The sequence below is a fragment of the Balaenoptera physalus genome, assembly GCF_965194825.1.
Source record: "Balaenoptera physalus genome assembly, chromosome: X".
Classification (NCBI taxonomy): Eukaryota; Metazoa; Chordata; class Mammalia; order Artiodactyla; family Balaenopteridae; genus Balaenoptera; species Balaenoptera physalus.
In genome coordinates, this window is record NC_138903.1 from 125003822 (window position 1) to 125018614 (window position 14793).

Sequence of the window (14793 nt, forward strand, 5' to 3'; positions counted from 1 at the left end):
TGGTGGAGATGGGGGTGGCGGTGGGGGGAAGCTTTGGAGCCACGGAGGAGAGCACAGCAACAGGTGTGCAGAGGGCAAAGTGGAGAGATTTCCGCACAGAGGCTCGGTGCCGAACAGCACTCACCAGCCTGAGAGGCTTGTTTGCTCACCTGCCGGCTGGGACAGGTGGGGACAGGGAGCTGAGGCTCAGGCTTCAGAGGTCAGACCCCAGGGAGAGGACTGGGGTTGGCTGTGTGAACACAGCCTGAAGGGGGCTAGTGCACCACAGTTAGCCTGGAGGTAGTCCGGGAAAAAGTCGGGAACTGCCTAAGAGGCAAGAGACCATTGTTTCGGGGTGTGCAAGGAGAGGGGATTCAGAGCACCACCTAAACGAGCTCCAGAGACGGGCACGAGCCGCAGGTATCAGAGCAGACACCAGAGATGGGCATGAAATGCTAAGGCTGCTACTGCAGCCACCAAGAAGCCTGTGTGCGAGCACAGGTCACTATCCACACCTCCCCTCCCGGAAGCCTGTGCAGCCCGCCACTGCCAGGGTCCCGTGATCCAGGGACAACTTCCACGGGAGAACACATGGCGCACCTCAGGCTCAGACTGTTGCAACGTCACACTGGCCTCTGCCACAGCAGGCTTGCCCTGTATTCCATACCCCTCTCTCCCTCTGGCCTGAGTGAGCCAGAGCCCCCTAATCAGCAGCTCCTTTAACCCCGTCCTGTCTGAGCAATGAACAGATGCCCTCAGGCCACCTACACGCAGAGGTGGGTCCAAATCCAAAGCTGAGCCCCAGGAGCTGTGCGAACAAAGAAGAGAAAGGGAAATCTCTCCCAGCAGCCTCAGAAGCAGCGGATTAAAGCTCCACAATCAACTTGATGTACCCTGCATCTGTGGAATACCTGAATAGGCAATGAATCATCCCAAAATTGAGGTGGTGGACTTTGGGAGCAACTGTAGACTTGGGGTTTCCTTTCTGCATCTAACTTGCTTCTGGTTTTGTGTTTATCTTAATTTAGTATTTAGAGCTTATTATCATTGGTAGATTTGTTTATTGATTTGGTTGCTCTCTTCCTTTTTTTTTATATATGCATTTTTCTTCTTTTCTCTCTTTTTGTGAGTGTGTATGTGTATGCTTCTTTGTGTGATTTTGTCTGTATAGCTTTGCTTTTACCATTTGTCCTAGGGTTCTGTCTGTCCGTTTTTTTGGTTTTTTTAGTATAGTTTTTAGCACTTGTTATCATTGGTGGATTTGCTTTTTGGTTTGGTGGCTCTCTTCTTTCTTTTTTTTCTTTTTTTTAAATTACTTTTTAATTTTTTTATTTTTAATAATTATTTTTTATTTTAATAACTTTATTTTATTTTATGTTTTTCTTTCTTTTTTTCTCCCTTTTCTTCTGAGCCGTGTGGCTGACAAGCTCTTGGTGGTCCGGCCGGGTGTCAGGCCTGTGCCTCTGAGGTGGGAGAGCTGAGTTCAGGACATTGGTCCACCAGAGACTTCCCGGCTCCACATAATATCAAATGGCAAAAGCTCTCCCAGAGATCTCCATCTCAACACTAAAACCCAGCTCCACTCAACAACCAGCAAGCTACAGTGCTGGACACCCTATGCCAAACAACTAACAAGACAGGAACACAACCCCACACATTAGCAGAGAGGCTGCCTCATATCATAATAAGGTCACAGACACCCCAAAACACACCACCGGACGCGGTCCTGCCCACCAGAAAGACAAGATCCAGCCTCATCCACCAGAACACAGGCACCAGTCCCCTCCACCAGGAAGCCTACACAACCCACTGAACCAACCTTACCCACTGGGGGCAGACACCAAAAATGATGGGAACTACGAACCAGCAGCCTGCGAAAAGGAGACCCCAAACACAGTAAGTTAAGCAAAATGAGAATACACAGAAACACACAGCAGTTGAAGGAGCAAGGTAAAAACCCACCAGACCAAACAAATGAAGAGGAAATAGGCAGTCTACCTGAAAAAGAATTCAGAATAATGATAGTAAAGATGATCCAAAATCTTGGAAATAGAATGGAGAAAATACAAAAAACATTTAACAAGGACCTAGAAGAACTAAGAGCAAACAAACAATGATGAGCAACACAATGAATGAAATTAAAAATTCTCTAGAGGGAATCAAGAGCAGAATAACTGAGGCAGAAGAACGGATAAGTGACCTGGAAGATAAAATAGGGGAAATAACTACTGCAGAGCAGAATAAAGAAAAAAGAATGAAAAGAATTGAGGACAGTCTCAGAGACCTCTGAGACAACGTTAAATGCACCAACATTCAAATTATAGGGGTCCCAGAAGAAGAAGAGAAAAAGAAAGGGCCTGAGAAAATATGTGAAGATATTACAGTTGAAAACTTCCCTAATATGGGAAAGAAAATAGTCAATCAAGTCCAGGAAGCACAGAGAGTCCCATACAGGATAAATCCAAGGAGAAACATGCCAAGACACATACTAATGAAACTAGCAAAAATTAAATACAAAGAAAAGATATTAAAAGCAGCAATGGAAAAACAACAAATAACATACAAGGGAATCCCCATAAGGTTAACAGTTGATCTTTCAGTAGAAACTCTGCAAGCCAGAAGGGAGTGTCAGGACATATTTAAAGTGATGAAAGGGAAAAACCTACAACCAAGATTACTCTACCCAGCAAGGATCTCATTCAGATTCGACGAAGAAACTAAAAACTTTACAGACAAGCAAAAGCTAAGAGAATTCAGCACCACCAAACCAGCTTTACAACAAATGCTAAAGGAACTTCTCTAGGCAGGAAACACAGAGAGGAAACGACCTACAGTAACAAACCCAAAACAATTAAGAAAATGGTAATAAGAACATACATATCGATAACTACCTTAAATGGAAATGGATTAAATGCTCCAACCAAAAGACACAGACTGGTTGAACGGATACAAAAACAAGACCCACATACATGCTGTCTACTAGAGACCCACTTCAGACCTAGGGGCACATACAGACTGAAAGCAAGGGGATGAAAAAAGATATTCCATGCAAATGGAAATCAAAAGAAAGCTGGAGTAGCAATTATCATAACAGACAAAATAGGCTTTAAAATAAAGACTATTACAAGAGGCAAAGAACGACACTACATAATGATCAAGGGATCAATCCAAGAAGAAGATATAACAATTGTAAATATTTATGCACCCAACATAGGAGCACCACTATATATAAGGCAAATGCTAACAGCCATAAAAGGGGAAATCGACAGTAACACAATCATAGTAGGGGACTTTAACACCCCACTTTCACCAATGGACAGATCATCCAAAATGAAAATAAGTAAGGAAACACAAGCTTTAAATGATACATTAAGCAAGATGGACTTAATTGATATTTATAGGACATTCCATCCAAAAACAACAGAATAAACTTTCTTCTCAAGTGCTCATGGAACATTCTCCAGGGTAGATCATATTTTGGGTCAAAAATCAAGCCTTGGTCAATTTAAGAAAATTGAAATCATATCAAGTATCTTTTCCAACCACAATGCAATGAGACTAGATATCAATTAAAGGAAAGAATCTGTAAAAAATACAAACACATGGAGGCTAAACAATACACTACTTAATAACCAAGAGATCACTGAAGAAATCAAAGACGAAATCAACAAATACCTAGAAACAAATGACAATGAAAACGCGACGACCCAAAACCTATGGGATGCAGCAAAAGCAGTTCTAAGAGGGAAGTTTATAGCAATATAATCCTACCTCAAGAAACAAGAAACATCTCAATAAACAATCTAACCTTACACTTAAAGCAATTAGAGAAGGAAGAACAAAAAGACCCCAAAGTTAGTAGAAGGAAAGAAATCATAAAGATCAGATCAGAAATAGAAGATAAAGAAATTAAGGAAACAATAGCAAAGATCAAAAAAACTAAAAGCTGGTTCTTTGAGAAGATAGACAAAATTGATAAACCATTAGCCAGACTCATCAAGAAAAAAAGGAAGAAGATCTCAAATCAATAGAATTAGAAATGAAAAAGAAGTAGCAACTGACACTGCAGAAATACAAAGGATCATGAGAGATTACTACAATCAACTATATGCCAATAAAAGGGACAACCTGGAAGAAATGGAAAAATTCTTAGAAAAGCACAACCTTTCGAGACTGAACCAGGAAGGAATAGAAAATATGAACAGACCAATCACAAGCACTGAAATTGAGACTGTGATGAAAAATCATCCAATAAACAAAAGCCCAGGACCAGATGGCTTCACAGGTGAATTCTATCAAACATTCAGAGAAGAGCTAACGCCTATCCCTCTCAAACTCTTCGAAAACATAGCAGAGGGAGAAACATGACCAAACTCATTCTAGGAGGCCACAATCACACTGATACCAAAAGCAGACAAAGATGTCACAAAGAAAGAAAACTACAGGCCAGTATCACTGATGAACATAGATGCAAAAATCCTGAACAAAATACTAGCAAACAGAATCCAACAGCACATTAAAAGGATCATACACCATGATCAAGTGGGGTTTATCCCAGGAATGCAAGGATTCTTCAGTATACGCAAATCAATCAATGTGATACACCATATTAACAAATTGAAGGAGAAAAACCATATGATCATCTCAATGGATGCAGAAAAAGCTTCTGCCAAAATTCTACACCCATTTATGATAAAAACCCTCCGGAAAGTAGGCATAGAGGAAACTTACCTCAACATAATAAAGCCATATATGACAAACCCACAGCCAACATCATTCCTAATGGTGAAAAACTGAAACCATTTCCTTTAAGATCAGGAACAAGACAAGGTTGTCCACTCTCACCACTATTATTCAACATACTTTTGGCAGTTTTAACCACAGCAATCAGAGGAGAAAAAGAAATAAAAGGAATCCAAATTGGAAAAGAAGAAGTAAAGCTGTCACTGTTTGCAGATGACATGATAGTATACATAGAGTATCCTAAAGGTGCTTACTAGAGCTAATCAGTGAATTTGGTAACGTGGCAGGATACAAAATTAATGCACAGAAATCTCTTGCATTCCTATACACTAATGATAAACAATCTGAAAGTGAAATTAAGGAAACACTCCCATTTACCATTGCAACAAAAAGAATAAAATATCTAGGAATAAACCTACCTAAGGAGACAAAAGATCTGTATGCAGAAAACTATACGACACTGATGAAAGAAATTAAAGATGATACCAACAGATGGAGAGATATACCATGTTCCTGGATTTGAAGAATCAACATTGTGAAAATGACTATACTACCCAAAGTAATCTACAGATTCAGTGCAATCCCTATCAAACTACCAGTGGCATTTTTCACAGAACTAGAACAAATATTTCACAATTCATATGGAAACACAAAAGACCCCGAATAGCCAAAGCAATCTTGAGACAGAAAAACGGAGCTGGAGGAATCAGGCTCCCAGTCTGCAGACTATACTACAAAGCTACGTTAATCAAGACAGTATGATACTGGCACAAAAACAGAAATATAGATCAATGGAACAGGATAGAAAGCCCAGAGATAAACCCACACACATATGGTCACCTTATCTTTGATAAGGGAGGCAAGAATATACAATGGAGAAAAGACAGCCTCTTCAATCAGTGGTGCTGGGAAAACTGGATAGCTACATGTAAAAGAATGAAATTAGAACACTCCCTAACAACATACACAAAAATAAACTCAAAATGGATTAAAGACCTAAATGTAAGGCCAGACACTATCAAACTCTTAGAGGAAAACATAGGCAGAACACTCTATGACAAATCATAGCAAGATCCTTTTTGACCCACCTCCTAGAGAAAGGGAAATAAAAACAAAAATAAACAAATGGGACCTAATGAAACTTACTTTTGCACAGCAAAGGAAACCATAAACGAGACGAAAAGACAACCCTCAGAATGGGAGAATATATTTGCAAATGAAGCAACTGACAGAGAATTAATCTCAAAATTTACAAGCAGCTCATGCAGCTCAATATCAAAAAAACAAACAACCCAATCCAAAAATGGGCAGAAGACCTAAATAGACATTTCTACAAAGAAGATACACAGATTGCCAACAAACACATGAAAGGATGCTCAACATCACTAATCATTAGAGAAATGCAAATCAAAACTACAATGAGGTATCACCTCACACCAGTCAGAATGGCCATCATCAAAAAATCTACAAACAATAAATGCTGGAGAGGGTGTGGAGAAAAGGGAACCCTCTTGCACTGTTGGTGGGAATGTAAATTGATACAGCCACTATGGAGAACAGTATGGAGGTTCCTTAAAAAACTAAAAATAGAACTACCATATGACCCAGCAATCCCACTCCTGGGCATATACCCTGAGAAAACCATAATTCAAAAAGAGTCATGTACCACAATGTTCATTGCAGCTCTATTTACAATAGCCAGGACATGGAAGCAACCTAAGTGTCCATCGACAGATGAATGGATAAAGAAGATGTGGCATATATATACAATGGAGTATTACTCAGCCATAAAGAGAAACAAAACTGAGTTATTTGTAGTGAGGTGGATGGACCTAGAGTCTGTCATACAGAATGAAGTAAGTCAGAAAGAGAAAAACAAATACCGTAAGCTAACACATGTATATGGTATCTAAAAAAAAAAAAAGTGGTTCTGAAGAACCTAGGGGCAGGACAAGAGTACAGTAAAGATGCAGACATAGAGAATGTACTTGAGGACACGGCAATTGGGAAGGGTAAGGTGGGATGAAGTGAGAGAGTGCCATGGACATATATACACTACCAAACATAAAATAGATAGCTAGTGGGAAGCAGCCACATAGCACAGGGAGATCAGCTCGGTGCTTTGTAATCACCCAGAGGGGTGGGATAGAGAGGGTGGGAGGGAGATGCAAGAGGGAGGAGATATGGCGATATATGTATATGTATAGCTGATTCACTTTGTTATAAAGCAGAAACTAACACACCATTGTAAAGCAATTATACTTCAATAAAGATGTTAAAAAAAAAAAGCCATATGGCTGAGTAAACAGGTCATAGAGTGTACAGATACTAGGGTTAAAAAAAAAAAAGAATATAATTAAATGAACACATGCAAAAAAGTTCTCCTATATGATCAAAAACAAGGGCTTTGCTACAATCAAGAAGTAGTGTTCCCTTAAATTGTGTTTTTGTGCTATTTTCTTACACTTCTAATTTTGGTTGAAATAATACTTGGTTCTATTTTAAATTCCACTATTTTTCTTAGGAAATTCAATTACGAACATGACTAATTTGCTCTCTAAATGATAGTTGATTAAACATTCTCTCTGTGAGGGTTAGAATGTACAATAGAAATAGAGATCCACATAACTGCAATTGTTAGGTTCAAGGTTTTGTTGGAGTTGGCAAGTATGGTTAGAGGAAGATAGGAGGGGATCCTTTTCCAGTAGACATGTGATGTATTTATTTTCTAATAATAAAAAGGGAGTGAGGTGAGAGTATTTTTAAAGGGTCAGATTGAGGGGAAACTCCAAATTGTAACTAAGACCTCTGATGTGGACTTATAACAGTTTTTAGAAAGACAATTGAGAGGCATGTATACAATGTTCTATTGGTCATATCCTGAAAGGCAAAATCCTGGTATGTCTAATACTAACCATTCATCCATCACTCCATCCATCCATTCAATTGTCCAGTCATTCAACAAGTAATCTTGAGTACATACCAGGCATCATTCTAGGCTTTGGGGATAAAGCAGTGAACAAACAGACAAAAATTCCTAGCTTTGTGGAGTTTCCTTCTTTCTTTGGCGGTAGGGGGGGGTTTGCTCAAGTGAGAAGGAGTTAGACAAACAAATAAATAAGAAAACTATATAACATGTTAATTTGTGAAAAGGCTATGGAAAATAATGAAGTAAGGGAAAGTGATAGGAAGACTGGTGGTAGGGGTAAGAGTTGCAGTTTCTGCAGAGACCTGCAGATGAGGGAGTTAGCCATGAAACTACACAAGGGAAGAGCACCTGGGGAGAGGGATCAGCAATTGCAAAGGACCTGAGGCAGGGGCAGGCATAGGGTGTTCAAGGAAGCCAGAATGACTGCAGTGAGGTAGACAAGGAGCAGTAGGGGGTGAGACCAGAGAGGTAAGGCAGTGTGGGAGATTTCTTGGAGACACATAGGCCCCCAGGTAAATGTTGACTTTTACTCAGAATGAGATGAGAAACCATCAAAGTTTTTTGAAAAGAGAAGAATATGATGTGATGTACACTTTAATAGGATCAATGCAGCTGCTCTGCTGAGAACAAACTGAAGAGAAACAAGGATGGAAACAGGGAGGTCAGTTAGCAGGTGGTAGAGGTCATCCAGGGAAGAAGTGATGGTGACTCAGATCAGGGTGGGAGGGTAGTAGCAGTGGTGATTACAAGAAGTGGTCAGATTATGGCCGTATTTTGAAGATCGAACAAATACAGGACATTATTTCAGGCATATCATGTAAAACACTAACACTACAAGCATCTCTCATGCTCAGGCTAAAGGAACTGCAAACTTTAGAATGCCATCTTATATTCTCCGACGCGGGGTGGGGGGCAGGGGGGCGGGAATAGCAAACCTGATTGCCTGGCTTTTACCCAAAGGGAACCACTCACTCTTAAATCTTAGAAAAGGAATTTGGGGAAAACATTCTATTCTACAAATATCCTAATGTACCTTAAAGTTTCTAAGAGGAGTTATACCCCTAGCATTTTTTTTCCCGCCTTTTATACTCTTAGTTCAAGTTTGTATTTTTATTGGCCAGATATTGAAATATGTGCCCTGGGACCATACAGGGTAACTGAAGAGAAAACAACTGAGAAGGGCTTAAAAAGTAAAGATTGCAAGAACATAATGCAAATGAGAAAACACGTGCAGCGATATTAATATGTGGGTGTTTTTTTCCTGCTAAAATCAGATGCAGTGCCAAAAAGTCATAGGTGTACGTGACAGGTGAAAATGAGAGAATACCAAGTGAAGAGATTTACATTCAATACACTTTCATTCATTTGAGTGGCTGGGCACCATTTTAATACAGATTTGGAAATACTGGCATACTTAAGAAAGGGAATATCAGTAACTCCAAAATATAAACAGGGAAGTAGGGAAAGGATGGATTAACAAGGGTCACAAAATACCGGAAAGCTTCTGCTAACCAGGTTTTGTTCTTTGTTCCTTTATGAGGTTTGACCATATTCTAATGTGACTGGGTTCAAATATATATTTAGCCATCTGGCAATGAAATGTAAATAGAAATAGCCATTGACTCATCAATTTCATTGTTAACATGAATGCTGAATATATATATATAAAGGATTCCTCCCCCAAAATATTTTCATTGATTTTGCTATGCACAGAGACACCTGACCCAGGGGAAAATTGATGGCTGAAATCCCATTCTTCTGCCACTTCTTCCAAGCCCTGACTCTGGTTATAGGAAAGAAGGGCATATATTTATAATTCTTTCATGTAGCGAGGTCTTTTTGTATCTTATGTGCTGACCTTGGCTCCTCACCCCATTCCCGTTGTGAGTAGTCACCTTTTAGAGTAGATATAGATCAGGCTTCTCTAGCCTCAGTCAGCACAGAGAGCACTGGGGCAGATGCTCTAATTCATATTCCTGGGCCCACTCACAGACCTCTTAAGCTGGTATCTCAGTTGGATGGGGCCCAGAATTTGCAACTTAAACAAGTGTCCTAGCAGAGTGTGATGCTGGTGGTCTGTGAACAATAGTTGAAGAAACACTGTATTTCAGGAGTGAGAAAAATATCTCAAATATCTCAAAATGCAGATGAGTTTTAATCCTAGTTTTCCTATTTATTACTTGTATGACCTTGATTCAATTTGTAGAATGAGGATAAGATTCACAGGGTTATTATAAAATCAAACAAGAAAATATATATCAGTGGTTCCTAAATCAGGCTTTGCATCGGAATCACCTAGTGCTTATTAAAAATAAAATGGTGTGGGCCTCACTCCCAATCCACTGGATCATAATTCTGGAGAATGGGTCTTGGTATTCCTTTTACCTCTCTCCTCTGTTGGAGCCTGTTTTCTGGATATTGCATTTCCTATTTTCTTGTTTTATGCCCTTGCTTTAATGGAATACATCAGTCAGCAGGTTCCTGAGAAAGAGTGCAGGAGAAGAATTTAAAATATTTGAACCATCACAATCAGGATGTACCTTTATGCTTCTTCCCAGTTAGTCTTCATTCATTCCCCTGTCCTCAGGCAACTACTAATCTATTAATACATTGTTTCTACAGAGTAGATTTCATTTTCCTAGAGTTTTACATAAATAAAGCTATACAGTATGTTCTCTTTATGTCTGGCTTGTTTTATTCAATGTAATGTTTTTGTGATTCACGCACATTGTTGTGTGTATCCGTAGTTCTTTTTTTGTTTTGTTTTGTTTTGTTTTGTTACTGAGTAGGGTTCTATTATATGGATATACCACATTTTATTTATCCATTCACCTACTGATGGAAATTTAAGTTATTTCCAGTTTTTGGTTATTATGACAAAAGTGTGCTATAAACATTTGTGTACAAGTCTTTATGTACACAAGAGTTTTTATTCTTCTTGTGTAAATACCTAGAGGTGGGCTGGCTAAGTCATTTTGTAAGTGTATATTTAATTTTATAAGAATGCTTACCAAAGATGTTGAATGATTTGACATTCTTACCTGCAATGTATGAGAGGTCTAGATATTCCATATCCTCGATGGCACTTGGTATTGACTTCTTTTTAATATTAGCCAATTTAGAGTGTTATGGAAGTGATGATGTGGTCTTTCTGGCCTGGCTGGACTGGAGCTCTAATGTCCCCTAGCACTATTGAACCTTTAGTATCTCTGTTCTGGTTTTAACCCCATTGAAGCTGCTCTTTGGTAAATTTTGGATAGTCTCATTCTGCATACGTTAAATCCAAACCTCAGCAACTAACTCACGGGGGACCCCTAACAGACTTCTAGAGCCACTTCTCTGCTCAAGTTTCTCCTCTCTGTTGTCTACTACCCCTGGGTTCTGACCACTTCAGCTGCTATGCCTTGTGGATCTCACCTCATCAGCTCAGGGTGACTGTCTTGGCCTCCAGCATGCTGCGCTGTGGTCTGCAATGTATCCACAGGCACAGAGCTATAGGAATCATGGGCTCACCTCAGGAATTTTGCCTCCCTCAGAGATTGCAGTTTGTGTTGCCTGTTGTCAAAAGCCTGAAAGCAGTAGCCTCATATAATTTGTCCACTTTTATTACTGTTACGGTGAGAGAGCTACTCTCAGACTTTTTACCATCATAGCCAGAAGTAGCTTGGGAAGCTTTTCATTTTTCTCTTCATCCCTGGTGTTAAAAATTTCATGATATCATGAGCTTCTTTTCATTCTTCATTGTGCTGGGCCCTTTAAATCTGGAAAATCATACTCTTTAGTTCTATGAATTTATTTACTTCAAAAATTCCCTCTATCTTTTCTTTACTATTTCTCTTTGGAACTCTTGTTATTCAGATGTTATGACGTGCTAAAATGATCTTCTAGGTTTTTTTCTTAAAAAAATCCTTTTCTATCTTATATTTCTTCTCTTTTTGTTTTAATTTCTGGGAAATTTCCTCAATTTTATATCCCACATTATGTATTGATTTTTAAAAAATTTATGTTCTCACATATTTAATTTCTAAGATTTATTTATTATTCTCTGAATATTCCCTTTTTACAGAAAACTTTTATTTTAGTTGGTATGGACAGTATATCTTTTCTTATCTCTGAATATATAAAGGGTATTTTTGCATTAAGTGAACGTTTTCTAGTGTAACATTTTAATTCCTTAAATGATTATTTTTTCACATGTTTACTATTTTCCTAGTGATTGCTCGGGTTTACTACATTCATTTTAACTTATAATCTACTTCAAATTTATGCTAACTTAATTCTAGTGAAAAATCTTAAAACTGTATAACTCTAATCTCTATAGAATTATAAAGGTCTATTCTAGTTCCCACTTTTTGTGCTATTATGATAGCTATTAATAGATCTATACATGTTACAAACCTAAGAATATATTATTTTAATTATTACTTTATAAAATTTTATATAATATAAAAAAGCTTAGAGAAGAAAAGAGAAAAAGTATACTTATATTTACAGGTCATATTATTAACCTTATTTACCATTTCTGGTTTTTTCATTTTCTCCTATGGATCTGAGGTCTCATCTGGTCTCGATTCCTTACTCCAATACAACTTTGCACCTACCGCCTCCTTTGTGCTGTTGTTGTCAAATATATTACACTTATATATGTTATAGGACCAATAATACACTTATATACATATTATTTTATACAATTAAAAAATCACTTAACAGAAGAAGAGGAAATATGCATTTATGATGTCTTTTACAATTATACAATTACCTTCACCAGTGTTCTCTGATATTTTGTGTGATTCAAATTTCTGTCTGGTGTCACCTGCTTTCAACTTTGAAGAAATTCCTTTAATATTTTTTGTAAGCTAGATCTGCTGGCAAAATCTTCCCTCAGTTTTTGTTTGTAAATGTTATTTCTCTCCCTCATTTTTGAAAGGTCTTTTTTCCCCGATATAAGATACTTGGTTGGAAGTATCTCTTGGCCTCTGCTGTAACGTGGGTCCTACAGAGCAGCAGCAAGCCACACAGGATTTTTTGTTCTCAGAGGGCCCCAGGCATCGAGAGCAGGCCAGTTCTCATCAGTACTCGAGACAGGCGACACAGGCGCGTCAGAAACCAGTCCCTCAGGAAGGCCCCCAGAAAAGCTGCAATGTCGGACGCGTGCTCCACTCCTTCCCCCCTGAAGGAGAGGCTGCCAAGCTGTATCAGCCTCTGTCAGTGGCAGCACAGGTCCTTTGGAGCAGCAGCACACTGCCTTGTTCTTTTTTGTTCTCAGTGGCCGCCAGGCATCTAGAGGATGCCATACCCCATCAGCATGCTGAGACAGGAGACACAGAAGCCAGTCCATAAGGCAGCTCCCCTGAGAAGTCAGAATGTTGGACTATGGTCTAATCTTTTTTCCTCCCCGGAGAGAATCTGGGAGCTGGGAGTTCCCTCCCAATTGTGTGGCAGAGTCCAGAGGGAGGGACTATGAAGAGAGGATGCCAGTAATTTTCCTACTGGCTCTAATGTGGCTGGTTTTACACTTACCTTGGGTGCAAGGGCCTCTTAAGTGGTTTCTGGATTTCTCACAAAGGGAATTGGTCCATATATTGTTGTTAAATTGGTGTCTCCATGGGAAGACAGAGGGCCTCGGGCTTCCTATTCTGCCATCTTGCTGTTGTTACACCAGGATCTCTCTGGCTTCTGTGTGGAAAATAGTTGAGGCAGGGAAGAAGCAGTTAGGTCAGTTAGGAGGCTATTTTCAGGTGTGATGTGATAGTGATTTGGACCAACATGGTAGCACTGGAGGGTGAGGTACGGTGGGACCCTAGAATTGTGAAGAAGATATGACAATGATGACCCAATGATTTTGTTCTGAGCAACTGAATGGTTGGAATTGTTTTTATTTAAAATGGGGGGAGATTTCAAATGGAACAGATTGGGTAGGTGGGAGGGGGAAGATCAAGAGCTTGTTTTGGAGATGTTAATTTAGAGTTGCCTAAATGCAGCCAATTGGAGATGTCAAGCAGGCAGTTAAATATGTCAGGAGTTCAGGAGAGAGGGACTACTTGGGTTTTTACTTAAACAAAAACAAAAACAAAAAACAAACAAAAAACTCCACCAGAATGAAAGCATCATGATGGTAAGTATTTTTGCCTATTTGTTCAATTCTGTTTTGTTCACTTTCTAGAATAATCCCTGGCTCATATAATAACTATAAATACTTATTAAATAGTATTTTCATAGTTTCTATAAGGCTAAATAGGTGAAAGAAACATATGTTCAGTCGACCATTGGATGACCCATTGGCTGAATCAGAAGTTCATAGTGACAAGTCTCTATCTTCAATTGTGTGTTTGGCTTCCAGGGAGTAAAATAGATATTTGAGCCACGTATGTTGAAAAGGGGTGATTATATTGTCTTAGGTTCAATTTATTATGAGGTTATAAAGTCCACTGGGTAATTTTATTATCATTGAAACTTGGCTGTAAAAAACCTCCAGAAATGTCACTCTGAATATGTTTATTTATTTATTTTTACTCTATTTCCTTCTTTATTGTTTAGATATTTGACAGTGAATGTGGATTGTTATATTTAACTAAAATGAGCAATAATACATAAGAACAAAGAAAGACCTCCAGAGTGTAACTGCCATAAAGAGTATTGACTGCACTGAGAGGCTGTGCCCATATTCCAATCAGTCTGTTCAGAGTGTTTGCATTCTCCTGGGAACGGCATTCAGTGGCAGCTAACAGCATAAGAAATTTGTTCTTATTCTTGTCTTCATCCTTTTTTTTAAATTGGAGTATAATTGCTCTACAATGTTGTGTTAGTTTCTGCTGTACAACGAAGGGAATCAGCTATATGTATACATATATCCCCTTCCTCTTGGACCTCCCCCACCGCATCCCCACTTCCACCCATCTAGGTTGCCACAGAGCACCGAGCTGCACTTCCTGTGTGCATGTTCCCACTAGCTACCTATTTTATGCATGGTAGTGTATATATGTCAATCCTAATCTTCCAGTTCTTCCCACCCTCCCCTTCCCCCTCTGTGTTCACATGTCCGTTCTCTACGTCAACGTCTCTATTCCTGCCCTGCAAATAGGTTCATCTGTACCATTTTTCTAGATTCTACATATATGTGTTAATATATGATATTTGTTTTT